Source organism: Fukomys damarensis, unplaced genomic scaffold (assembly GCF_012274545.1).
Source record: "Fukomys damarensis isolate Sample0158 unplaced genomic scaffold, DMR_v1.0_HiC HiC_scaffold_20, whole genome shotgun sequence".
NCBI classification, from domain to species: Eukaryota; Metazoa; Chordata; class Mammalia; order Rodentia; family Bathyergidae; genus Fukomys; species Fukomys damarensis.
In genome coordinates this window covers 40,510,537-40,525,624 of record NW_022900932.1, presented here as the reverse complement: position 1 = coordinate 40,525,624, position 15,088 = coordinate 40,510,537, and the positions used below count along the sequence as shown (strand labels likewise).

Genomic DNA, 15,088 nt, shown 5'->3' with positions numbered 1-15,088 from the left:
TCCAAATTCTGCAGTAGCACCAAACTTTTTTCCCACTGATTCCCAGGACACTCTTTCTCTCTTTCCCCTTGTACCTTTTTTGCTTCCATTCTCCTTTTTCTTTTTTGAGGGGGATTGAATTCTTGCGCTTGGGAGGTGGGGGGGGGGCTCCACCATGACTTCTTTACATTTTCCTTTTTTCTCTCCTTTGGCTTTTATTTTTCTCTTTGGATTCCCATCCGTCTCCCTTTGACTTGTCTTTTCCCTACTGAGTCTCTTCCCATCCCTCTTTCTTTGTCAGGGAGCTGAGTGAGATGCATCCTTCTTTCACGTGAAGGGTATGCCCAGGTTTTCATCAGGGCAATTAGATGAGGAACAACCAACATGTCACCCTTCCAGACACTGTGTTAAATATTTTGCATACATTGTCTAATTTAGTCTTCATTCTGCTCCTCTTATCTGGGGAACGTTAGATATAATTTGGTAGCTTCAATCTTGCCTAACATAAAAGTTTTGTTTCTGTGTGTCACCGGTAACTGCTGACAGTTCTCTTACTGTTCTTGTGTTTCCCTCCACCCTTTCTTCTTTTTCTGCATTTTTCCTTTCATTTGATACTTCTTCTAAATCCTAAACTCCAACAGTCTGATACAACCCGATTCTAAATCTCCGAAGATTGATAATAACTACTTGGAGGAGGTGGCATTTCAGCAGGCTTTTGAAGAATGGTTCTTTAAAAGAGGATTAATCCCACTTACAAGAACTCTATGCTCATGACCTTTTCACTTTCCAGTGTCACTAAATGGGAGTTAGGAGTTCAAAGGATAGAATTTGAAGGGTCAGGAAGATTTAGGCTGTTATAAACATGTAGCACCGTCCTTCAAATATTCAGTACTCAGTAAATAAATATGGGCAAATATTAATATGATTTCCTATGGCCATTGACCTACCAAATACCACAGGCAAATCAGATCAAGTTTCTAAGCCCTAACTGGCATTTTTTGCATTACTTGAAGTTATGTCTTATGGTGTACGTTTAATGCCATCTGTGAAAATACGGTCTTCCTCTGGTTTGCTGTTGCTCAATTATCTTTTAGCTCCAAGTCCTTTACATTTCCTGCTTCCTGCTCCTGCCAGGTTGGGTTTCCCCACCCCCCAGCAATGTTAGCATGCTATGAAGTTCCAGGGGAGGTGGGGAACGTGGAAAATTAGCCTTATACATGCTAGACAAGCACTCCCCTGATCTTGTTCCTTGTATAATAAGTTATAGCCACAGAAAACTAATGAACAACCTTTTATCTCTAAGTTTTAGTTTGTACCTGAGTGCTGTTATTTTGCATAACTTCATACTTGATCTTTACTTGTTGAGTAGTATAGAATATTATACACATAATGAGTTACTTGTATAAAATGTGTTAAAATTCCTCCAGTGAAATGTTAAAAGCAGTAGTAGTTAGGTTGGATGTATTGCTCAGAGGTAGAATAAGGTGCTGAGCATGTGGAATCCTTGACTATTTGACTTTCAGTGTTACGTAGTTTCTTTTGATTATTGACGTTGCTTTGGCCGTGATTCCATGTGTAGTTGTATTAATTATTTTGCCTAATTTATTGCTTAAAGGCACAATTTTCCTTAATCTTAAGTGTCGATAATTGTCCCATTTTTCTCTTTTATATCAAGGCTAGACTTACACTCAATGCTTTGACTACTCAATACCTATTTGATCCCTGGAGTCTACTTCTGAGTCTACTTCCTTTACATGCTTTTTCTAGGAATTTGGAAGTAATCCAAAAGATTAGTTTTAGATCAAATCTTTATTTTGTATAAGAAGAAACTGAGGCACAGAAATGCTAGGGGCAGAATCTTGAGTTCCCAAATCACTCATTCATTCTCTCTTCACTTTCTGTATGTCTTTGGAACACATCTAACGGTGTACACTCCTTTGCCAACTCCCCTCCTGACTTCTCTCTATCTGCTTGTGCCATCATTCCATCAGGCCTTTTTGGGATAAAATGGGTGATCGTGGACTCCTTCTCTTTCGGCCTTCACTTCCATTTCAGTTTGTCTCTCTTACTTGTCTTTTCAGTCTGAACTGCCTCTGCCTCAAAATATAGGGTGTTTATGCTTTTTTTTTTTGTACCTGGGATTGAACTCAGGTCCTTGCACTTGCAAGGCAGGCAGCAGAACCACTGAGCTAAATCCTTGGGCCCTTGTGTTTATACTTTGTAACTATGTTGCTACAATAGATTTCTAGTACTTTCCCTGTCTCTGACTTATTTGTCTTACAGAGAGCCTAGCAGAATCATTTTAATATAAATCAACTATTTATAGTTATAATAAAATAGTGCTATTTTGCCATGTATAATCAAATTCAACATCCATTTAGACTATCAATAAACATGAGTTTATTATAGTCAAGCTTTCCTAAGTCTGAAATATTTACTAGTAACTAGATGTGTGACTTGGCACATTTAACTTCTATGAACTGCAAAGTCCTCAGTATGTTAATGATGGTATTCATGTATTGCCTAACTCAGAGTATTTGAGAATTAAATGGGACAATAAATGTAAAGTGCTTAATAATTATTATAATAGCTAATAATATTTACTGAGGCCTTAATATAGACCATGCATTATTGTGAGCTCTTCAAATGAATTATATCAACCCTATAACATAAATACCAGTATTATTCTTAGATAAGAAAACTCAGGTTTGTAAGAATCAAGAAACTTGCCCAGTGTCAACCAACTAAGAAGTGGCTGAATCAAGGTGCAAAAACTCTGCAAATCCATATCCCACTGTCTGATACGTAGAGAAACCTAGTAAATGAGAGCTATTTTCCTATTGTTTATTATCATTATTACTACCTTAAAGGAGGGAAAATACTTTCCTCTGTTTTCAGATTTCTTTCTGAAATTTAGTCTTAACACCACTTTAGAAAAAGTTGGCTAATTCTTTATAAATAAATGGGCTGGGTACCCATTTATTTCTGCTTCCTGAAAAGAGGCAGGACTTTTCCACTGTCTGGGCCCTCTAGTCACCTTGGTCTTCCTCAGCACTCTTCTGCTTTTCATAATACTACATATTTAATGAAATGGGAATTATATAGACAATCCCTGACCCACATGTAGTTCATAATGACAGGCCAAATATTTGTTTTCTGATCATCTTTCACAGTTTCGCTAGGACTTTCTCATGGGTAAGACCGAAAATTCTATGTGTTTATTCCCTTTTGTTCTTCTGTATCATAAGACAGTTTGGGAAAAGAAATCTGTCCAGTGCTTTACCAGAAAACAATTCTCTTGGTCTCTACTATAGTATTTTATTATTTTCTCTTAGGGCATGTTTTGCACCATGATCAACAGATGACCTGATTTAACTGTCTTCTGCCCTTTGATTATTCAAAGAATTAAAAAGTACCTTGTTTCTGGTTTTGAAACCCTTTCCGGGTGTTCCATGAATTCTTGTTCGGCTCATTCTATTCCTGTGTCATACGTGACACCCCATGCCTTCATTGCCGTTTCTTTGCTCCCCTCAAGTGTGTGTGTGTTTCCCCCTAAGCATCTGGTCATTTGTGTTTGAACATCTGGTCTTTTTGATTCATAGCAAAAATTGACCTTGGCCTTCTAATAATGAGGTTTTTATATTTCCCAGAATCATAAAATGTTAAAGCTGGAAGGACTTTCGTAGATAACAGAGACCAATAGTTTCCTTTTATAGTGAGAACCAAAACCCAGAACATCTAAGTGTCACAAGCAAAGCCATACAGCTTATGATGGGAGAAAGCTAGAACCAGCCCCTAAACCCCTTCATTTGCTTCTTGTATCTTGAATAGGGTACCTGGAAATTATAATATAAGGAATTCACATGTTCCTTCTCCCCAAGAGTTTAAGTTTTCATATTAGTAGTTTTCTTAAATACACTTCCAGAAGGCATAGAGGAATAGAAGTTCCATGGCTGAAAATTTTAAGGTATAAGAGAACAAGAGCTACAGAGCTAGAACTGTGTCCCTTAGTGATTTTCTTTTTTTTTTTTTTCCTCAGTGATACTTTGCATAGTTCATTGGGTACAATAAATTCTCAAATTGTTTTGACAATGATGATAAATGACAACCAAGTCTCATATTTCTCTGTGCTCTATCTTTTCTCACTCTTTTGTTCTCTGTAGTCTCAGCTATTTCCAGGTTTCAAGCCTTCTGGAAGACTAGTTTAGAGTTTTTTATGAGGGTATGAGGTGGGTGTTTCTTTCTGTAGTAACGATGATGGTTATAACTTTAAGTGGCTGGTGATCCACCTCCCAAGTACATATACATATTTTGAAACCTTTCTAAACTTGAGTCATGCTTCTAAAATATTACCAGTTATTGCACAAAAGAAGCATTCTATGGTTAAATAGTTTGGAAAGTAAGGGATGAAGTAAAGTTAAACAATTTAAGGTTGACTTGCTTTGTTTTTATGTAGAATCTTTAAAACACTAATGTGAATCCTGAATTTCTAAAGAAGGAGGGTGATAAAATATGGAGAACTCCTCATTTATTCATTGGATATCTTTCTAATGGATGTGGTGTAATGTGGAACAAACTTTGAGAAATCTTAAATATTCTTTGAGTTTTAATTAGCTGTAGAGTGTGTACTCAATTTATTCTAAAACTATTTCAAATGATAAGATTTCTTTGGCTTATTTTCTTCTGTGTAATGACTATCTTCTCTCCTTATTTATCATTTCAGGATTTAGATTCTGTTATTTCTCAGGCTGAATTTTTTCGCACAGAGAAATCATAGGTTGTTTAAGTCTGACCTCATATGCATGCTGTTCAGTTCCCATACTCATTTCAGCTGTCCTATTCTAATCACATAGTTTTCAAGGTACAGAGTAAAAAAAGGCAAATAAACTATAGCAATAACAATTAGCTTTTGAGTGTGTTCTGTGGACTGCACTTTTGCAAACAGCTTTACAAAATATACCACCTAATTGTCACCACAGCCTTATGAATAGCTATTAATATTTCTATTTTACCCAGGAAGAACTTGACAAGAGCTTAAGTGACTTTGATTAAGGTCTCATATTAAAAGTGTGGTGATGGATGGTAGTGGCAGGATTGGTGGTAGGATTAGAACTTGTGCTTAACTTTTAATTATTACCTGGCATTACTTTCCAGTGTTGGTTCTGTTTTTGCATGAATGCAGTGCTGTGCCTGACCAGAATCCTCTTGGTCCAGTCTTCAGTGCTAGGCACAGCACTTGGCATGCTATAGCCAGCACTTACTGGCAAAGAGAGATTAAGCAGTTTGCTCAAATTATTTGGGTAGTGAATAATGAACCCAAGTTTTGACACTCTCTCCATCATAAACCCAGAGTTTTCACCAGGACCAGCACAGTACACCAGGTGGATTTTCCCTCTCCTTGATGTTCACCCACACTGGGCTTTTGAGCATCCCACACAGGTAATTCTGTCCACCCTCGCCCCACTCTATTCTGACCTCTTCTAAAGAGACAGCTCCTGAGCCTATGACCTACATCCACGGTAAATACTAAGGTCAAAGTGAAGGACGGCACTTTTATTGTCATTTGCCAATTGTATTGGTGTGGCAAGGATAAAGATCTAAACGCTGGCACTTCCCAATCAGACGTTGGAATCTGTCAGTTTAAAATATCAGCCCCTACAGCCAAGGCACTTGCGCGGTGGTGGGTGAGGGTGGTGGGGGTTGGGTTTCATCGTTGGTCCCATACACTGTTCCAGAGCCTGGAAGTGTCTGGTGGAAGCTCAGAATTGTCTTTTGGGCAGGCCATTGCAGGGCCGTTTTGAGATAAACCTGGCTGCCTGCCCACAAAGTCCCTTGGATGTGCAAGGAACTACTGAGAGAAACCAAAATTTCTCTCATCTCATCTGTGGATGAGATGGTCGGACACCACCTGGCAAAGACTTTAGTGACAGTCTCTCTTTCTGTGACCTTGGACTGTTCGGCTGCCAGGCTCACAAGTTGCCCCAATATCCAGGCCAGTGGGAGCCAACTTTCGTCACATGGGTTTCCTCTAAACATTGTCATATCTGTTTTGAATGCTGCTGCCGAGAGCCCCCACAAGAAGGCCCTAATGTCTCCATACCCAGGCTCTCAGGTGGAGCGAAGCAGGTTCCTAAGGAGAAAGTGAGCTGGCTGGTTGAATGGCCAGAGTACAGCCCAGTGGAATACACTGTTGGCTCTGTTTTGGCCAAGCCTGTATGGGCAGACCCCCGGGTGGTAAAAGGGACTTCTCTCTATGTTTAATGAAAAAGATGGACATGTGGAGAGAAGGACCCAGAATGGCTTCTACGAAGTTGAAAATGGTAGACCCAGAAATCCTGCAGGTCGGACAAGGATGGTTGGCAGAGGACTTTTGGGATGTTGGGGCCCCAGTCATGCTGCAGATCCCATCTTGACCAGGTGGAAAAGGGATAGTAAGGGAAATAGTTACCAGCCTGGTTCTGGGAAAAACATCCTTCAGTTTGTAGCCATCAAAAGGAAGGACTGTGGAGAACGGGCCATTCCAGGGGTATGGTGAATCCAGGAGAGAAGATCTGTGCCACACTGGAGGGAGAATTTGGGGTGGAAGCTATGAACTCCTTACAGAAATCTAGGGAGGAAAGGCAGGAACTGGAGAAACAATTGCATAGACTCTTCAGCCAGGAGCATTTTGTGGTCTATAAAGGTTATGTGGATGATCCTTGAAACAGAGATAATGCATGAATGGAGACAGACGCTATGAACTACCATGATGAAAAAGGTGAAATAATGGACCATCTCCCTCTGAAAGCTGGTGATGATGCCCAGGAGGTGAAGTGGGTGGACACTACTGATAAACTCTAGCTTTATGCCAGCCAATCCCAACTTATTGAACTGTGGCTGAGAAGCAGGGTGCCCACTGGAATGAAAACCTATACCCTGATCACTGTCATGGGTAGGGGCTTGAAGTCCCTATGCAATGAAAAAAGGAGGTAGGGTAGATAGGAGGCAAATGACACAGAATTCTCATTAAATAGAAGGGAATGGGTCGCTTCTTTGGGGATTCTTTCTAAAACTTCACAGTTTATATCAGGGAATAACATTAGGCATATATGGAATACTGGGATCACAAACTTTTTTGCTTTCCAATTAGAATAAGAGAACTATAGTTACACATTGTTTATGTTGTACACATGGTTTAAACCAAATTATACAATTAATGTTCCTTGAAGAATTATAAATAAAACAAAGATACCTTCTTTTACTCACCATAGCCTTTACTTCTCAGCCAGTTTGCATTTGTCGATTCTTTCTTTTTCCTACTGTGTCAGATTATTGTCTCATATAATGTATGATATGACTTTTTTTTTCATTGTGTGATTTTGTATTAGTTGTTTGTTGTATTAGTTGTTTGTGAGTACAGAAGTTGTTTCTGAGTATTAATTTTGGGAGCCTATAATTTTATGGGAAAAGTTAATCTCTATTTTAGTCCATAAGTATCAAGTATTTATGATCCATACAAAAAATGTAGCAACAACAAAAAAGAGCTTCAGGTCCAATCTAAGCTCTTTGGTTATCAGAACTGTTTCTGTCTCAACAGAATGAACTAAACTCTGAATATTGATTCACTTCATCTCAGAAGAGGACCTACAAATGCAGATTCCTGTAATGAAGTCTTTATCAGGATATATATGTAATCTGAGCTTAATGAGGATATAACTTATTCCTATCTTTTCTCAAAAAAAAAAAGCCAAGAAAACAAAGTGCAGATAAAGAAGATATTTATAGCCCAGTTGCAAATGCAGCAGTGGCCCCTGACACCAAGAATGAGGGAATTCCATCAGCAACAAATGAGCCAAAAATAAATTTCTTTCCTATCTCATTACCTAAGACAAGCCAGTAATCTTTATGTACAACATATGGAAAATTAACTCAAAACATTGCAAGGAGTTTTTTTTTAATTGGGAAAAATAAAAAACATTGTAGGAGTTGATGGCTTCATAAGAAGATCACATAAATAATAACAGCTAACATTTATATTCCCCTTACCACGTGCAAGTACTCTTTTAAGTACTTGGTGTATGTAACTTATTTATTCCTTCCTAAGGATCGCTCTGTGAGGAAGGTATACTTATGTTACATGTCAGCCCCCAAGTAGCTGACCCCTAGAGAGAGGAGCATGAAAGATTTTTATCAGAGAGTAGTCTTGGGATTGACCCTTATGGAAGGAGGGAGAAGAAAGCATGACTGGGCAGAGTAGGAGATTGAGTGGGAATGCAAGCTCTGTGAAGATCTCAGCTATCTGGAGCTCTTTAGCAGGAAAGTCCTGTATAGCTGTCTTGAGTTGGTGTGAAAGAGTCTGGCCTTTATGCCTTTCCTTGATCACTCATCCTGGAAAGAGAGGTGACTTTGGGTAACTTCTTTAGCTAAAGCCACCCTCAAACAGGGCTGTTACCTACGGGCTACTTTCTGATAATACTAGTAGCTGAGAAGGGGAATTATGGAGTATATCACAGAGTCTGTCATATATGATTATCTTTTATTGATCATAACGGAAGCATAGGTAAGTTGTGGAACTTGAAGGAAGCAATACAAGGAGGAAATGGTGGAGGTGCAATTATAGCATGGGCCATTGGGCTCTATAGCCCCACACCTCTATCTGTCTAATACTTATCTTCCTATCACTCCCAGACTCCCTCTGCACTGTTCTTTTAAAGAAGAAATTGCCACTGTAGCTATTCCTACATGCACATTTGGTCAAATTTCCCTTTCTAAAGTTGCATGGCTTCATTTGTTTTTCTCTTGAAAATGTTGTACATGTGGGTGATGATGATTGTAAAAAGGTTCACTCATGAATGCTCATCATTGTTCAAGCTCAGGAACAAATTTAATATATCACTTTTACTTGTGAATTCTGTAAATGTTTGTCTTTACCATGGAGCCATTTGTCCTACATATTAGTTTCATCCTGGTGACTTTTCCAGGTGAGATATGCCCCTTGTCTTTATTTGAATAATAAAAAGTTTTACATTTCCGAATGTTCCAAAACTTAACTACATTTTTTTCAAACTGTAAACTTCTTAAGAAAATCCACATACATTTACATAATAATTGCATAATCATTGTGAAAACATGACATAATGAAAGTCTTAAAAATATCTCAAGTTTAATATGTCCAGAACAGAATTATTTTTCGAGGCAAGTATTCTTCTATCACTCTTCTCTGGTAAGTTGCACCAAAATCCAACCAAGCTAGACGAGAAAACAAGGAATTATCCTGAATTCCTTGCCCTTTTCCAATCCTTCTGCAAAATTTAGTCGGGTCTACTTGAACAAATTATATCTAGAACCACTCACTGCTTGCCACCTTCATCCACCTTCATCCACCACATAATCAAGTCATCATTCCTCCTCTTCTAGGTTACTGCATCAAGTGCCTAACCTGGCTCCCTTCGGACAGTCTTGTCCTCCTCCGATAGGTCATTTTCTATCAAAAATGAAATGACATTTTAAAAAATGCCAGTTGCATGACCTCCCACCCCTCTTAAGACCATCTGATTGCTTCCCTTTTCACATGAATTAAAACATGGACTCCTTACCTGCCCTTCCTGGGTACTGTCTAGTACTCTACTAGAGTCTAGAGTCTACTGTCTAGTCCCACTTGGTAACATTCCATCCTAGACTAGAATGGCTCTTCTTCCTGGCACACTTAATACTTGCTTCTGCCCCAGGGTCTTTGCTTTGCTCTTCTTTGTCTAAAATGTGCTATATCTTCACAAAGTTGACTTCTTAGGTCATTCAGCTTTCATTCAAATGACTTTCATTCACTGATTCCATTCTTACTTTCTTGCCCCATTTTATTTTCTTCTTAAAATTTAGCACTTGATGAAATTATCCTGCATATTTTATATTCATTTTATTAGAAATGCAAGGAAGAATTTTTCTGTCTTATTGACTGCTGTAGTTCATATATCAAAATAGTGTCTGTGACACCAACAGATTAGTTTTGGAAAATAACTGCTCTTAACACTATATATCCTTCTTTAAAAAATAACTGTTTAACACTGCCTGCCTCAAAAGTGCAAGGACCCAAGTTTGATCCCTGGTACCAAAAAATTTTTAAAAAATAATAAAAAAATAAAAAATTACTTAAAATTTCCCTAAATTATTTACACTTGGCCTAAAATCCTTTGAAATCATTTTAGAGTAAAAAAAAAAATGGTACATGAGTTCCTTTGTAACCCTTCACCCAACTTCCCTAAATGCTGATAACTTTTTTATTGGTAATTATTTAAACCAGAAAATTAACATCCAATTATGCTTTTTACTATTATGTAGTCTATAAATCTTATTTTAAAATGTCAGTGGTTTCATTTCATTTAAATGTCATATTTTCTTTTTTTTCTCCAATCTGGGAAATTTCCTGTCCTTTTTTTTTTCCTTGCTCTTGACACATTTGAGGATACTGTCCAGCTTTCTAGTAGAATGTTCTGCAATTTGAATTACTCTGATATTTTCTCATGAATAAACTGAGACTATATATTCCTTGCAAAATTATACTACACATGTGGTGTTGTTTGGATAAACTTTTGCATTGAAAAAAATTAAGGCAAATTTTTCATTGTAATCACATCTAGATATCCATAGTAAATAGTATATGCTGTATTTTTAAAATGTTATTTTGAAGGATTTCTAGAGTTTTTTTTATATATTTATGCATACATACACAATTGAATACATGTATGTCTAACTTTTTCTTTGTAAGATACTTAGTGGCCAGGAAGTCCTAAATTTCATTCCTATTTGTTCTTTTCTTTTCCTTTAAGTTCCTGAGATAATACTTGAGTGATATGTTATTCCTGCTATATCAGTTGCCTGTATTTACACACATTGATGCACACACACACACACACACACACACACACACACACACCAGTTCTGCAAATAATCCCCAAGCACATCTAAGTTGCTTATGAGTGCAAAGATTGACACACAGGGCTGAGTCTGAGTGGATAATCTTTCTAATCATAACTGGGCTGTTAGCTGATCTAGGACGACCTCAGATGGGATGAATGAAGAGAACCTCTGTGTATCAGGTTAATTTAAGGAAGTTCTCAGAACAACATCAGAGGATCAAAGGTCGATTGGAAGCATAAAGGTGTTCTTGAGCCCAGGCTCATGTACCTGAAGCGCAAACTCCCAGGCACCAAATAACTCGCCTCTATTTCATCAGGTGGATGGGACCGTGACTCCACCTCTTTAGTGAGAGGAAATGGAAATTCACATGGTGAAGGGTGAGAATACAGAAAGATGTGAAGAATTGGGGCCATTTGTACACTCAGTTATCCTACATCCATTGTGACTTTTTTCTTTTTTTATTCAATAAGTATTTCTTTTTAAAGTACAACATTTTGAAAAAATATAGGAATGTCAATTGAACATATAACATGCCTAACCATACAAGTAAAAAAGAGAATAGGAAATATTTAATAATAATAAATTAATTAAAAACCATATGCCATAGTTTAGGCATCCATTATAAATGAAGGTAGATACAAGTTTACACTCTTTTATTTTATGTTTGAAATACATAATAGTTACATTGGCTTTGGGGAACTGATACATGTGTATGACATATCTTGGTCATTTTCAATTCCTGTAACCCCTTGCTGCCTTCCCGCTCTCCCTGAACCCCTTCCTTATCTACAAGACATCTGGCTTTTTATTTCCTACTATCTTTCCTTTATCTCTGTCTCTCTGTCTCTCTCTCTTTCCCTTTCTTTCTTTCTAATTTTCTTCTTTTCTTTCTTTCTATTTTAGGATTTTTAATGTAAGAGAAGCCATGCAATAAGTCTCTGTGCTGGCTTATTTCACTTAACGTTATGGTCTCATCCATTTTCCTGTGAATGACATGATTTTATTCTTCTTCGTGGCCCAACAGTATTCCACTGTGCATATATAACGCATTGTCTTTTTCCATTTGTCTGTTGATGGGAATCTAGGATATACCCAGACCTTGGCTATTGTATATTGTGCTACTATAAACATGAGTGTGTGTGTGTGTGTCACAATGCCTTTAACTCTCTTGGGAATATACCCAAGAAAGGCAAAGCTGGGTCAAACGGAATTTCTTTTCTTTTTTTATTAAAGATTGCAAACATCCATGACAACGATAAATGAAAATATTAAATAAAAATTTCAAATATACATATATATGACAGCAAAAAATGATATGAAATAAACAAAAAATTATGTAACAGACTAATAATTGATATACATTATTAGTTTGATATGATCTTCAAACATGTTTTTTCTCATTTTCTTATCATATAATATTTTTGAAATAATGTAATTACAAATAAAACAGTTACATATTATAGTTGAGAAGGTGTTCTTAAAATTTTATGATTTATAAACTCCTTGGTTTTATTAATTGATAAATATCATATGCTTGTTGATTGTACCACTTAGATTTTCTAACAAAACTTCCCACAGGAAAAAATATACTTATATTTTTACTTATATTTATTATACTTATATAATCCAAAAGCAACTAAAAGAATTCACATTTTTAAGATCAGATTTTCTGTTTCTATTCTATTATATCCCATACGTATTTTTATTATATTTTATAAGCATAATGATGGAATTTAACACCAGTACATATGCAATATTCTTCCCAAACAAATGACTATGAATTAAATCAAGCATGTAATTTAGAGAAATCATAAGGTTGCCAGAGAAACTATCAATATGCCAAATGTGCACTATCCTACCACATTCATGACCATATTTCTCATTTAATAGTGCACACATATGTGTAAAAACATACCCTCCACACATATACACAATGCATATTTTCTAGAATACAATATATACTTTGGTATAATAAAACAGTGCAGTGATTTGTGTGATTTGAGAAAAAACAAATATCATCTTTGAGGGAGTTGGAGAATTTGTAATATGTACTATGTACTGAATGATATTAATGATTTATTTAAGTATAGTTATGATAAAATGTACTTAAAAATTAATATTCATCAGTAGAAAATAGGTACAAAGATATATTGATAATATAACAAAATTTGTCATAACAAATTTCCAGCCAAACAAGCTGTAGTGACAGAAAAGGATGTTTGCAGAAAGCAGAGATGAAAGAGGAAAATGACAGATGAACCTTAATACTTTTCCTACTACTCATTTATACAGATTTCATAAATTCTCAAATAAAAAAGCAAAGAAAATGAGAACCAAAATAAATCATCAATTTGGTAGACCAACATATAAAGACAAAGATTAATGTGCTGATAAATTTTAAAAACATGAAATGTAAAGCCTGAGATTTAGCTCAGTAGTGCTGCACCTGCCTAGGCAGAGCAATGTGCTGAGTTTAATCCCCACATTAGAGGAAGAAAATGAAAAAAGAAGAAAAGAGAAAAAAAGCATATGTACTTTCTAACATACTCAATAAATTAAAAATAAATTATTTGTTATCTCTTCCTCTTGAATTGTTCCCTTCACAAGGAAGTAGTGAACTTCTTTGCCTCTTTCAATCAGTTTAGGTTTGAAACTTACTTTGTCTGTGAATAAGATTGCTATCCCTGCTTTTTTTTCTGGGCTCCTGTTACATGAAGAAGTTTTCTGTCCTTTCACTTTCAGTCTATGGGCTTCTTTTTGCACTAGATGTGTCTTGTATACAACATATTATTGGATTTTGCTTCTTAATCCATTCTGCCAGTCTATTTCTCTTGATTGGTGAATTGAGGCCATTGATATTGATGTTTATAACTGATATGTACTAACTTATTATTATCATATTTTTTTTCACCTTCTTTTATTTCTTAACTTACCTATTTGATTTGCTCTGTTGGGCCTCTTTGTGTTGTTGCCTTCATTGTCTTTTTCTAGGATATTGTTTAGAATTCCTTGTAGTGCTGGTTTGGTATTCATAAAGTTTCTCAGGTGTTTTTTATCATGGAAATATCTTATTTCCCCATCCATTTTGAAAAAAAGTTTTTCAGGATCCATCAGTCTAGGTTGGAGGTTGTTTTCTTTTAGTACTTGAAATGTCTCATTCCAGGCTCTCCTTAACCTAAGGGTTTGTATTGAAAAGTCTGTTGTGATTCTGATGGGCTTTCCTTTGCATGTAATTTGTTTCTTGTCTCTTACTGCTTGTAGTATTTTGTTCTTCTGTTGGGTTTCTGGGATCTTGATTATTATATGTCTAGGCGTAGATTTTTTTTTATCATGGCTAGTTGGAGTCCTATATGCCTCACTTATCTGTATGTCAAATTCTTCCCCTCTGTTTGGGAAGTTTTCTATAATTAATTCTGTGAACAGCTTCTTTAAATCATTTGCATTTTCTCCTACTACTTCTTGAATTCCTATCAGTCTTATGTTATTCTTCTTTGTATCATCTAAGAGTTGTTGGATCAATTTCTCATGATCCCCTACTGTTTTTAAGAGACCTCTCTTTTCACGGTCACTGACTGCAATTTTATCTTCCTATATTTGAGATTCTATCTTCAGACTCTTATTCTTTTGTGAACACTCTCAATGGAGTTTTTAATCTTCTGGATATCTGTTCAAATCTGTCCTATGGATTCCATTTCTTTCTTGTATTGAACATTTATTATTTCCAGTTCTTTCTTATGCCGGACATTCATGGCTTCTATCGTGGTCCTGAGCTCATCTATTTTCCTCTCAATTTCTGTTCTAGAGTCTTGAATTATAACTTTCATTTTGCTCATCATCTCTATGATTATCTGGGAAATTATTTCTGTTTTAAATTTCTCTAGAGCCTGATTGATCTGTTTTGTTACTTCCTGTGCCTTGAGTTCAGGGTGTCCTGATGGTTCACTGTCAGACTTTTCATCCTCATTTGCCCCGCTGTTTGCCATTGGTGAACTGGAAGTCTGTCCCTGTATCTTGCTTAAGCATTTTCTCATTTTTACTATTGTTGTTGGGTTGTCCTTAATTTAACCTTTAGGTTATTACTTAAATCTTCCTGATATAGTTGGGCTGCAGCCCATGGGTCTCTAATGACTCATAGACATTCTCATTTTCATAATACTGAAGAAAACAGCTCATTGAATCAATCACAATCCTTTATCCTAATTGATACAATCAGCAC

The 15,088-nt window shown here is 36.3% G+C and overlaps 1 pseudogene; it reads left to right on the top strand.

The window, feature by feature from the left end:
* The first annotated feature begins 5,744 nt into the window (after positions 1-5,744).
* On the top strand, positions 5,745-6,914 carry LOC104867707 (annotated as a pseudogene).
* The last annotated feature ends 8,174 nt before the right edge of the window (positions 6,915-15,088 follow it).